Source organism: Diceros bicornis, chromosome 2, assembly GCF_020826845.1.
Source record: "Diceros bicornis minor isolate mBicDic1 chromosome 2, mDicBic1.mat.cur, whole genome shotgun sequence".
In the NCBI taxonomy this organism is placed as follows: Eukaryota; Metazoa; Chordata; class Mammalia; order Perissodactyla; family Rhinocerotidae; genus Diceros; species Diceros bicornis.
Window position 1 is genome coordinate 24056948 of NC_080741.1, and position 10040 is coordinate 24066987.

The following is a 10040-nucleotide window of genomic DNA, read 5'->3' on the forward strand; positions in this document are numbered from 1 at the left end:
GCTACTTTAGATAGAGTAGTCTGCGTGAGGAGGGAATATTTGAATTGAGACCCAGAAGAAAGTGAAATTACTTCATCTAAGTCCTAGTTCCCTCAACTATAAAATGGGAATAATAATAAAATCTGCACACAGTAGGTACTCAATAAATAAGAGCTATTACTGTGGTTGTTGGTTCACCCAGGCCCATCATGGTTGTTCCGCCTCTTCCTACCTTACAACTTTTCATCTTTTACTCCTGCTGATTGTTGCCAGGTTTCTCACCATATTTTCTATTTTAAATTCCCAAGAATAGGAATCTGATTGGCTCAACTTTGTGTGGACCAACTGCTTTAGGCCCAGCCACTTCATAGGCTGGCTACTGACAGGCCTGCCGATTGGCCATCCTTGGCTTTGTTGCTCTTCGTTGACCAATCAGCTACAATGGAAGAGAGTGGGGTCATATGGTATGAACACAGCTGCTTAAGGCCGCTCCCTTAGCAAAGGCTCTAGGCAGGCACCAAGGCTAATGTTTAATATGTGTGTCCCATTAGGTCCCTGGTCCTGGTTTACTAGGGCTAGCTGTACGTGCATTCATTTCTTCTAATGGATTGTGAGTTCTTTGAGGGTAGCACCTGTTTTTCCTGACACATGGCAATGTGTTGGAACAGTAGGAACTTAATATGATGAGGGCTAATTTAGTAATATTATGGAGGCGCCATGGGGGCTGACATGCACTGGGGAAGGTTTGGAGGAAGAGGCTGACAGGCACAGAAGGAATTTGAAAGACAAGGATGATTTCAATAGATAGAGAGAAGGAGAATGCTTTACAAAGCGGGGCACATGCATTAGCAGAAGTTTGGTGGGTGAAAAGACCAAGATTTTACGGACAGATGCAAGCAACGTCTCGGCTAGTTCAAAGACTAAACTAAATTTGAGCAATATTTTTCCCAGCTACAGATACTAATTGGCATTTTCTTTAGTCTTCCTACTTAAGACCTGAGTACCTTACACTTGTGCACACACACATACACACAAACACACAATATATACAATAAAGATAAAACATTCCATTAAAACATACTCCACTCATGCATTAACTTCACCGGCTGCAGAGCTGTAGAAGTCCAATGCCAAGAGTAATAAAAACATATTAAGAGGCAGCTTGCACAGAGGGTGGTTTTTTGCAAGGGTTCACAGATCTTATTTTAAGATTGAAGCCCCACAGGTGTCCTTCCTCCTCTTTTCAACTGACAGTTGTGGTTGTGCAAGGACCACGGCTGGCCCTGGGGAACTGCCAGCCAGGCTCAAACAAACAGCCACTTGCGGCTGTGGATTTCCTTTTGGCTCTGCCTGGAGGCAGCAGTTAGTGTTGGGGAGTTTGGGGCCTGGAGGCTGGGGTCAGACTTTGAGTGGTGCTAATTCTGACTCCAGTCTCTTCATTTTTATTACTGTTGTGACAATTTTAGCTTGTCCCTTGGACAAGAATACTGCCCAAGAAGAATTATGGAGGGGACAGCCCTTCCAAACAGAACATCCCCTAACTTTTCAATGACTATGACTCCTGATTGATGGGGATGCCACTATTTTGGTCTTTGGGATGTGGTTGAAGTTTCCTTCTCCTGTATCTATGAAGAAAAGTTCTGCTTAAATGAAGGCCACAAATGAGAGTTAGGGGACATGTTTAACCTGTTCAAGGTCACTCCATACCCCAGAAAAGCTTTCTAACTAAGCTCCTTCCTGCTAGTCTTATACCCTGGAATCCTTACTGTGCACCACTGCCAATTAATTCCAACATTTTCATCACATCATTGCCAAAATCTCTATGACTCCTTTTACCACTAGGATAAAGTCTCTTCTCCCTTTGCTCAAATTTAATTTTGCCTTGTCCAATCTGGCTCCAAACTCTTTTCACCTTTGCATACTATTTTCTGTACACCAAGTCCCAAATCTCGCCAGATTTGTGACCTCACTGTCCCTATATCCTACAATTCCTGTCTCTGGGTCTTTGCCCTCATAGTTCCTTATGCTGGCCATGCATTCTCATTTCATCTCTCTGAATTCACTCGTTCTTCAAGGCTAGCTTAAGTCCCTTCTCCTCCAGCCTCCAGGATGGCTCTACTCCCAATCTTCAGGCATCTCCCTGGACTCTTCATCACTGAATCTCAATCTTGTCATTTGTCAGCTTCTAAGATACCTAGGTTCTGTTTCCTCCACTAAGACTATAAACTTCTAGAAGGCAGGGATATTTTACTTACGGCACAATGCTCTGTGGTTTAATGAATTACTAGTAGCTTGGATGAGGAATGCTGTTAATTACAGATAAATTTTATTGAAATCAGACCTCGAAGGTCTCACACTTGAAAATTCTAATAATATCAGCACTATATATACTTGAAATTAATAAACTTTCAGTATGCACGAGATACTGTATCTGACCATTTCCTCTCCCAATTCCCTGAAGAAATGCTCACCTTTGATATCGTCCAAGTCAAACAGCCCCACCCAAGTTCCCCTGAATGTCAGCAATAACTCCACCACACCCGGGGACAGACATATCTCTGGGGGCCATCTGACAGCATATCAGTAGACTTTTCTCTCAGGCTGATTTGTTCTCTATAGTCAGTGGGGTAGTGGGAAGACCTCACCAGGGGGAGTCGAGAGACTGGGCTCTAATCTTGTCTCTGCTGGAAACTCGCTGTGATGTCTCTCATGAGTGAACCTGTTTCCCTGGGGGAAGTTTCTTTAAGCTGTGAATTTTGGAGGATATCATAACCCCAACCTGAGTTAATCAAGAAAGGGCAAAGCCAGCAGCACATTTCTGAAAATGTTGTCCAACTTTAAACTTTTCCCCCTGTTTTCCTCTATCTGTTTTCTCTTGTTAGGATTGCCTCCTCCCTTTCTCTCTGTCTTTCTTTCTCTTTCCTTTTCTCCCTTTAGTTGTCGGTAAATCTGATAATGATCTCGCTCTCCTTTTATTCCTCCCCTTGTTCTAACCACAGTTGAGCATGTTCTCCTTAGATAAACATTTCTCATGCCATTAGTGCTGGGTGCTGCTCACGCAAGCTCCAGCTGATTTTGCTCCCGGAATCTTCTGTTAAAAAAAAAATGAACTCTTAGCCCCAAGAATACATGTTTCTTGTAATTAAACATTGCATTTCCCCTCAAGAGTGCCAAGTCTCTTTGAAAAGCATGACCTCATTCATTTCTCATCCCTTGTCAGCTCATGGGGCTTCTGGAGATGAGGGTATAAGGGAAATGCCCATTACACCACCCCATTTTACGGAGTGAGAAATGAAGACCCAGAGCCCCCAGTGATTTGCCCTAAGGGATCAAGGAGTCCTTGGCTAGTAGGAGAGCAGAATATGGGGTTCCTGGTTTCCAGCCACTTTTCTAACCACAGGCATGGGGACAAGTTTGAGCAGAATCTTAAAGAGGCAAATTGATTATGATGCAGCCAAGAAATGGTGCTGCCCCTGGGGATTTAGGAAGGTGATGAGTGAGGGCAATGCTGTGTTCTGACTGGAGACAGGTGAAGGAAAAGGGATTCATCCACCCAGAGACTTTTCTAGAACAAAGAAAAGAGAAAGCTCCGTTGAAGCAAGACCAAAGGGGAGATAACAAAGGATATGGGCCACCTTGAACTTTATTTATCAGTGTCCAATCCTCACCACCAAGCTGTGTTTATGTGCCTCAGATCTCCCAGCTTTGCCTGGAGACCTGACCAAAGACAGATTTATCACGAAGCCAACGAAGCTTAGTTCATTGGCTTGCACAGGTCCCTTCCAAGACCCCGGGAGGGCTGTAGCAATGGGTTCGCATGGCTGTATCTTTTTGTAAAATTTGCAAAAGTAAGATATTCTTTTTCTTAATGTGTCCCCCAAATTGTAAAAGCTTTAGGACTTGCAAAGTCTGAATCTGCCCCTGGACCTGACCCGCGCTGTCGTAACATCCACAGCTTTTGTGCTGCAAGAAACCACTCCTCTTCCTAAGTGGATCTGTGCTGCCTTAAACTGCCACACTATGTTTGTGCCTGCTCTGTGTCCTTACCACGCAATTGCCATTCTTGGCCTTAAGGAAGGAAGCTATCCCTCTCTGAGCACTTCTTATGCTTTCATAAACACCATCTAAGTCCAAACTTACCACATGTTACTTTTTTAAAGTGGGAGAACAGCTTCATTGAGGTCTGGTAACTTGGTGAAGGTCACATGGTTTGAAAATGGCACAGCCCCAGTGGGAACTCATCCTTTTTGCATAAGCAGGGGTAGCAGGAAGGAAAAAAAGAGGATTCTGGGGTAAAGGGAAAGTTCTTTCTTTTTTGTTCAAGCCACTTTTCTTTGTTTTCCTTTCTAGATTCCTTTCTCTCTTGGGGGCCAAGTGGTGACTGGCAAAGCTCAGGAAGCTCCTGGAGATGGATCAGTTGTTCTAAAGTTTTGGTGGGCACCAGCTCACCTTGAAACTTGTCGATCATGTGGATTCCTTGGGCCCCACAACAAAGAGTCTGATTCAGTAGATCTGGAGAAAGGACCAAGAATTGACATGTTTAATAACCACCTCTGTTCCTATTGCAGATGGCTCGCGGAGCCCCAGTGGAGAACTCATTATGTTTAGGGGGAGGATATTGCTTATAGTCAAAGAACAAATGTTTTGAAGAGGACAAGAGGAGTCTTTGGAGGCAGCAGAGCCTCGTGGTTCCCAATGTGATCTCTGGACCCAGACCAGGTTCAAATCCCAGCTCCACTATTTGCTAGTTATGTAACCTTGGACAAGTTATCTAACCTCTCTAAACCTAGTTTTCTCATCTGTAAAATGGTGATGATACTCAAATTCTCACAGGGTCGTTCTGAGGATCACATGAGTGAATCTATGTAAAGTACTTAGAACAGCGCCCGGCACTATTAGCTATTATTATTTGCTACTATTATTATTTGCTGTTATTATTCCTCTAGTAGGAGGGTATTTGGTAGCAGTGGAATTTTTTCAGGAATACTGATTTTAGTGGATTTCTGAAAAAAACAGTGCCGAAGGAGTGAGTACACATAAAATGTAGGTAGCTATTGAGGAAGTGAGAGTAATTGGTAGAGCAGTGCACTTTCTCCAGCTGGCTGGAGGCAAGTACAGACCGAATCCCGCTTAACCGCTGAAAGGGTCCTTACCAGACCAGGGTTACCCACACTCATTACCCAAACACACAGTGCTTCCCTTCTGCTTCTAGGCAGCGAGGTCTTGTTAATGCTATAGAGGGAATCTTCCAGAAAATGCCATTCAACATCAGCACACCTGCTTCGTACACCCTGAGCTCCAAATGGAGAAAACAAGCAAAAAAATTGATTTAAATTATGCAGGTGGAGGGTAATTAAATATTGATATAATAATTATTAAATTATGCAGGTGTAGGATAGGTTTATGTGAAACTTCTGGAATCGCTGCAGGAGTGGTGTAGACAATGAAAAACCCTGCATGGGGCTCTGAGCTGGAAGACAATGCTGTGAAGTTATGGTTGAACTGGGCAGCTGGTTAACTTTGCGTTCATCTGTAGGTAGATCTCTCTCTGGATGAGTTTATTCAAACCACAGGCAAGCCTTCCCCCAAATGGCCTGAGTGAGTTGTAGGGAAAGCCACTCCTATCAGGCAGTCCTGAGAATTAAAAGAAAATAATAGAAATGGAAAATGTGGGGAACCTCTCAAATAATCATATTTTCACTTAAAACTATAATCTTAAACAACAACCTCATTTTCATCTCTGAAGTAATAATGATTTCAGAGCCAGAAAGAAATGGCTCTGAAATGAACAAATGGTTGAGAGAAGAGTGTGAGGCAAGGTTTGAGGGACTGTGAGGGGGAGCCATCCCAAGTCTGGACCAGAAATGTGTTTGTAGATGGTTGTGGCCGTGATAGGCAGACTCGCCACAGCTAGTTTGTTGGAGGAAAATTCTAGTTCCAAGGCAGTGAATTTTTATGTTTGACCATTTTGTCACTTGTGTCGCTAAAAAAGAATGGGCCAGATGGTGGTCTCTAGTATGTTTTTCACAGTGTGGCGTCTGCAGAGGGGTTTACCCTAGTTGGCCATTAACAATCAGTGTGAACAGCTTAAATAAGAGTCCAATGTTGAAAGGCAAGAAAGCCAAATGCTGAAATGTCCTTTAATTTCAAATCTCGGATGAACTTAAATGTTCAGTTTTAAAAGCTGCAGTTGACAGTCATAGCCAATGGATAAGATGACAACTGCAAGTATCTGTTTTAAATGAACCATTTTTTTCTCCCCATAAAATGCAAAAAGTCGTGGTTAAACCAAAGAGTTCTGATGTGTTGGCATTCAATGTTTTGACTTTGGTTTTGTGAGTTTTGACTTTTTCAGGTTAGTTTAGAGGTTCTCAAACTTCAGTGAGCTTCAGAACCACTTGGGGGGCATGTTAAAATACAGATTGTTGGGTGCCACCCCCAGGATTTCTCATTTGATAGAAATTTCCATTTCTAACAAGTTCCCAGGTGGAAGCTCCCAACTTCCCAGCAAGTTCTCTGCTGCTGGTGTGGGGACCACACACACTTTGATCACTGTGCTAAAACATCTTGTGGTTCAACTGAGCTCTTAAAAATTTTTTAAAGTCCTAAATTCTTTTGAGAATCTGATGAAAGCCATAGACCCTTTCCTCAGAAAAATGACACAGCTAAACAGAGACATTTATAATTTTAGAGAATTTATCCGGAGGGCAGTCCAAGAGTCTCTGCATGAAAGCCCTTGTCCTGTCTAGAGCAGGGGTCAGCAAACTTTTTCTTTAAATGTCCAGATAGTGAATATTTTAGGCTTTATGGGCCATAGAGTCTCTCCTGCAACTCCTCAATTCTGCCATTGTAGTGAGAAAGCAGCCATAGACAATATGTCAAGGATAGGCATGGCTGGGTTCCAACAAAACTGTATTTACAGAAATGCATGGTGGGCAGTATTTGGCCCAGGGGTTGTAGTTTGCTAATCTCTGGTCCAAAGCATGGATTTTAGAATCAGATATACCTGTTATTAGGTGTGCAACCTTGGGGTCGACCCTTAACCTATTTCAGCTTTGTCTTTTTCGTCTGCAAAACGGGGTGTAAATAATTCTTGCTATGAAGAGTTGTGTTGAGAATTAACTGAGATAATCCACCCAAAGTTCCAAGCATTTCCTTTAAGTGTTATTATTTTTATATTTAATAATATTAATAATAGTAAATAAATAAATTCTAGTGTGAAAGCCCTTTATGAACCATGCAGTCATCACATTGTTATTGTTACTGGTGTTAGGCAGAGAGGGTGTATGAGAATTACCCAAATACAAGTGAAGAACTGGGAATGTGACATTTTGTTCCAGAATTGTGAAATAAGAGGGATTAATGTCTAGGAAGCCCCAGTGTGTCCTAGCCACCGTCTTTCTCTCCAGGTTCATCCTGCCTACTGGACTACTGACATCCTGATCTCCTCCATACGCTCTTCAGATAAATTCTCTTTTCCCTACAATATTCTTTCTCCTCCTGACCTCATCCTCAGGCCTCTGTTTAAGTGCCGTTTCCTCAGAGGGTAAGTCATACAGGACCTTGTTCTTCTTACTTGTGGCAATTACTTATTCGATTATTTACTTGATTTTTGAATGTCTTCCCCATTAAAACTATAGTCTCCTTGAGGTCTGGACCATGTCTGTTTTGGTCGTCACTGTTTATCTGGAGTTTAGCGCCAGGCCTGGCACTTCATAGATGCTCAAAAAATATTTAATGAACGAATGAGTCAATTTTACCCAAGGTTATTCTTGGTTCAAAGCAAAATAATGAAATTTTGCCTTTGGCGCTCTCTCTCAGTGCTCCTGTCTCTAGGTAGAGGTGGGGAGGGTGAGGGTGCGGGGGTGGGAGAATCTCTTACTCAGGCAGTTCGGTGCCCTAGGCTGCCTTCTGTGGTGTTTCATGATCAAGTGCTCCCACCATAAACTTAGCTCTTCACTGGCCTTCCCAGCTGTCATGTTGTAAAGCCATATCTCAAACCAGTTCCTCTCAATGGTGATTGACCTTCTTCTCCAGGAGTAGTGGTTTTAACTGAGAACTCTGGGGATGCGAGGCCTTAACATCGGGGCCGAGCTCTTTAATGGAGGACTTCTAGGTGGAAGTGGTTGGATGGGTGGGATAAGTTATGGAAGAGGAGCCACGCCTGGAATCCTTCAACTCACAGCCCAGTGTCAGCTGTCTGCTCTGAAGCAGCATCAGGGCAAATGTTTGGCTCTGAGAGAGGTATTTGCTGTTCCTACAGGAAAACCCCATCTAAGTCCCCAAACAAATAGATATAAAATATATTTTGTAAGTGACACTAATTCAGTGGCTCCTTCTCCTCCTCCTCGCCCCTCCTTCTTCTTCTTTACTGTCTGATGATTGTAAGCTGTTAATGATTTAAGCTGTTAATCCTAGTTATGGTGGAGAAAGAGAAAGGTACAAAGAGTAATGGCTAACAATGGCCACATGTCTATTGATAAACTTGTGAGCTCCTCAAACTGCCTGTGATTGAGTAGGGCCAAAATCCTTTACAAATAGAAATAAGCTTAAAATTTGGTTACCAACAATGAGGGTGGAGAGGTGTAGCAGAACATCTTGGGGTGCCATGTCCCATCTTCGAGACTCATATCAGCCATAGCTTTGATAGATAGTGCTGTGCACTCTCATATCACCCCCCATGCCCCAAGCTCCAGCCAGGCATCCGGACACTTTTATTCCTGACAGATTTCTTCAAAGCGGTGGGAGCCCCTTCAGCCAGTACACAGAGACGGCCCACAAGGGGAGGAGAGTTAACACACCAGGAGCAACCCTCAGCCAAAGTGTGTGGGAGCTAGTGCTCCAGCCTTCTGTTCTTTGAACAGACAATTCTGGGAGGTGTTTTGTATGTTTTTCAGAGGTCCCAGTGGAGTTGAGTCCCCACTGTCTGCAGCAGCAACCTCAATAACCCACCTTTATAGAGTTTTCCTTCTCCCAGTCTCCTTCTCTCATTACTTCACTCGTGTGTTTTTGTTTGTTTTGTTTTGGTGATGGTGGGGCACCTCCCATATAAACTACCTACATATAAGCCTTTTCTTAGCCTCAACTTTTGGAGGAAGCTAAATTAAGACAAGGAGTTATCTAGTAGTAATGCGATGATCTTAAAATACTTTTACATAAAAGGTGGTGACTTACTACTTTTTTCCAAAGACAAAGGTGAAGAAAATGGCCTTGAACGGAAACATGTGGGATTTAGAAGACATAGGCATCCACTTCCTGGAAAGAAGACCCTGAGCTAGCACTATCCAATATGGTAGCCACTAGCTACGTGTAGTTATTGAGCACTTGAATGTGACTAAGGAACTGAATTTTTAATTTAATTTGATTTAAATTAACTGAAATTACTACATATGCTTAGGAGCTACTGTTTTGGACCACACAGCTTTATATTATACATATATAAAACTTCATATGGAGGCTTAAAAAAATTTTTTTTGTGGCTGACTCTCTAGTTCCTTACCTAATATCTATTCTACTCCTTTTTCTTGCAGAATCCTGATCTTATTTAGTGTGTTATTGTGCCCAGTTAAAAAACACAAACAAAATCTGATTTCCCAGACTTCCTTGCAGCTGTGAGTGGCCATGGGAGCGTCCCTTCCCATATAAAAGACAACGTCTGGAGCAGAGACGGTGTCTTGCTCCTTGCCCTTCCTCTGTGCCTTTTCTTCCTGCTTGATCATACATCACCCTTGCAGGGACGGCAATCATCTTACCATCAACAGGAGGAAAGCGGACTGTTAAGGATGGTGGAGCCGTAAGATGCAAGAAACCTGAGTCCTAATGCCTTCTTTGACTTGCTGCCCCAGTCCTGGTCTCCTTACTTCCAGACTTTGTGTTGATTGAGACAAATAAAACTCTAACCATTGATACTTGCAGCAGAATGCATCGTGACTGGCGTAGATTGTTTCAGATGGGTGGGTTAACTGCTATGTTAAGCTTTGACATTGGATTGGTAGGTATTGGAACTGATTGTACAGCTCTGTGTAAGTATAGCTTGGAAAACTTGGAAAATGAGTACAGGC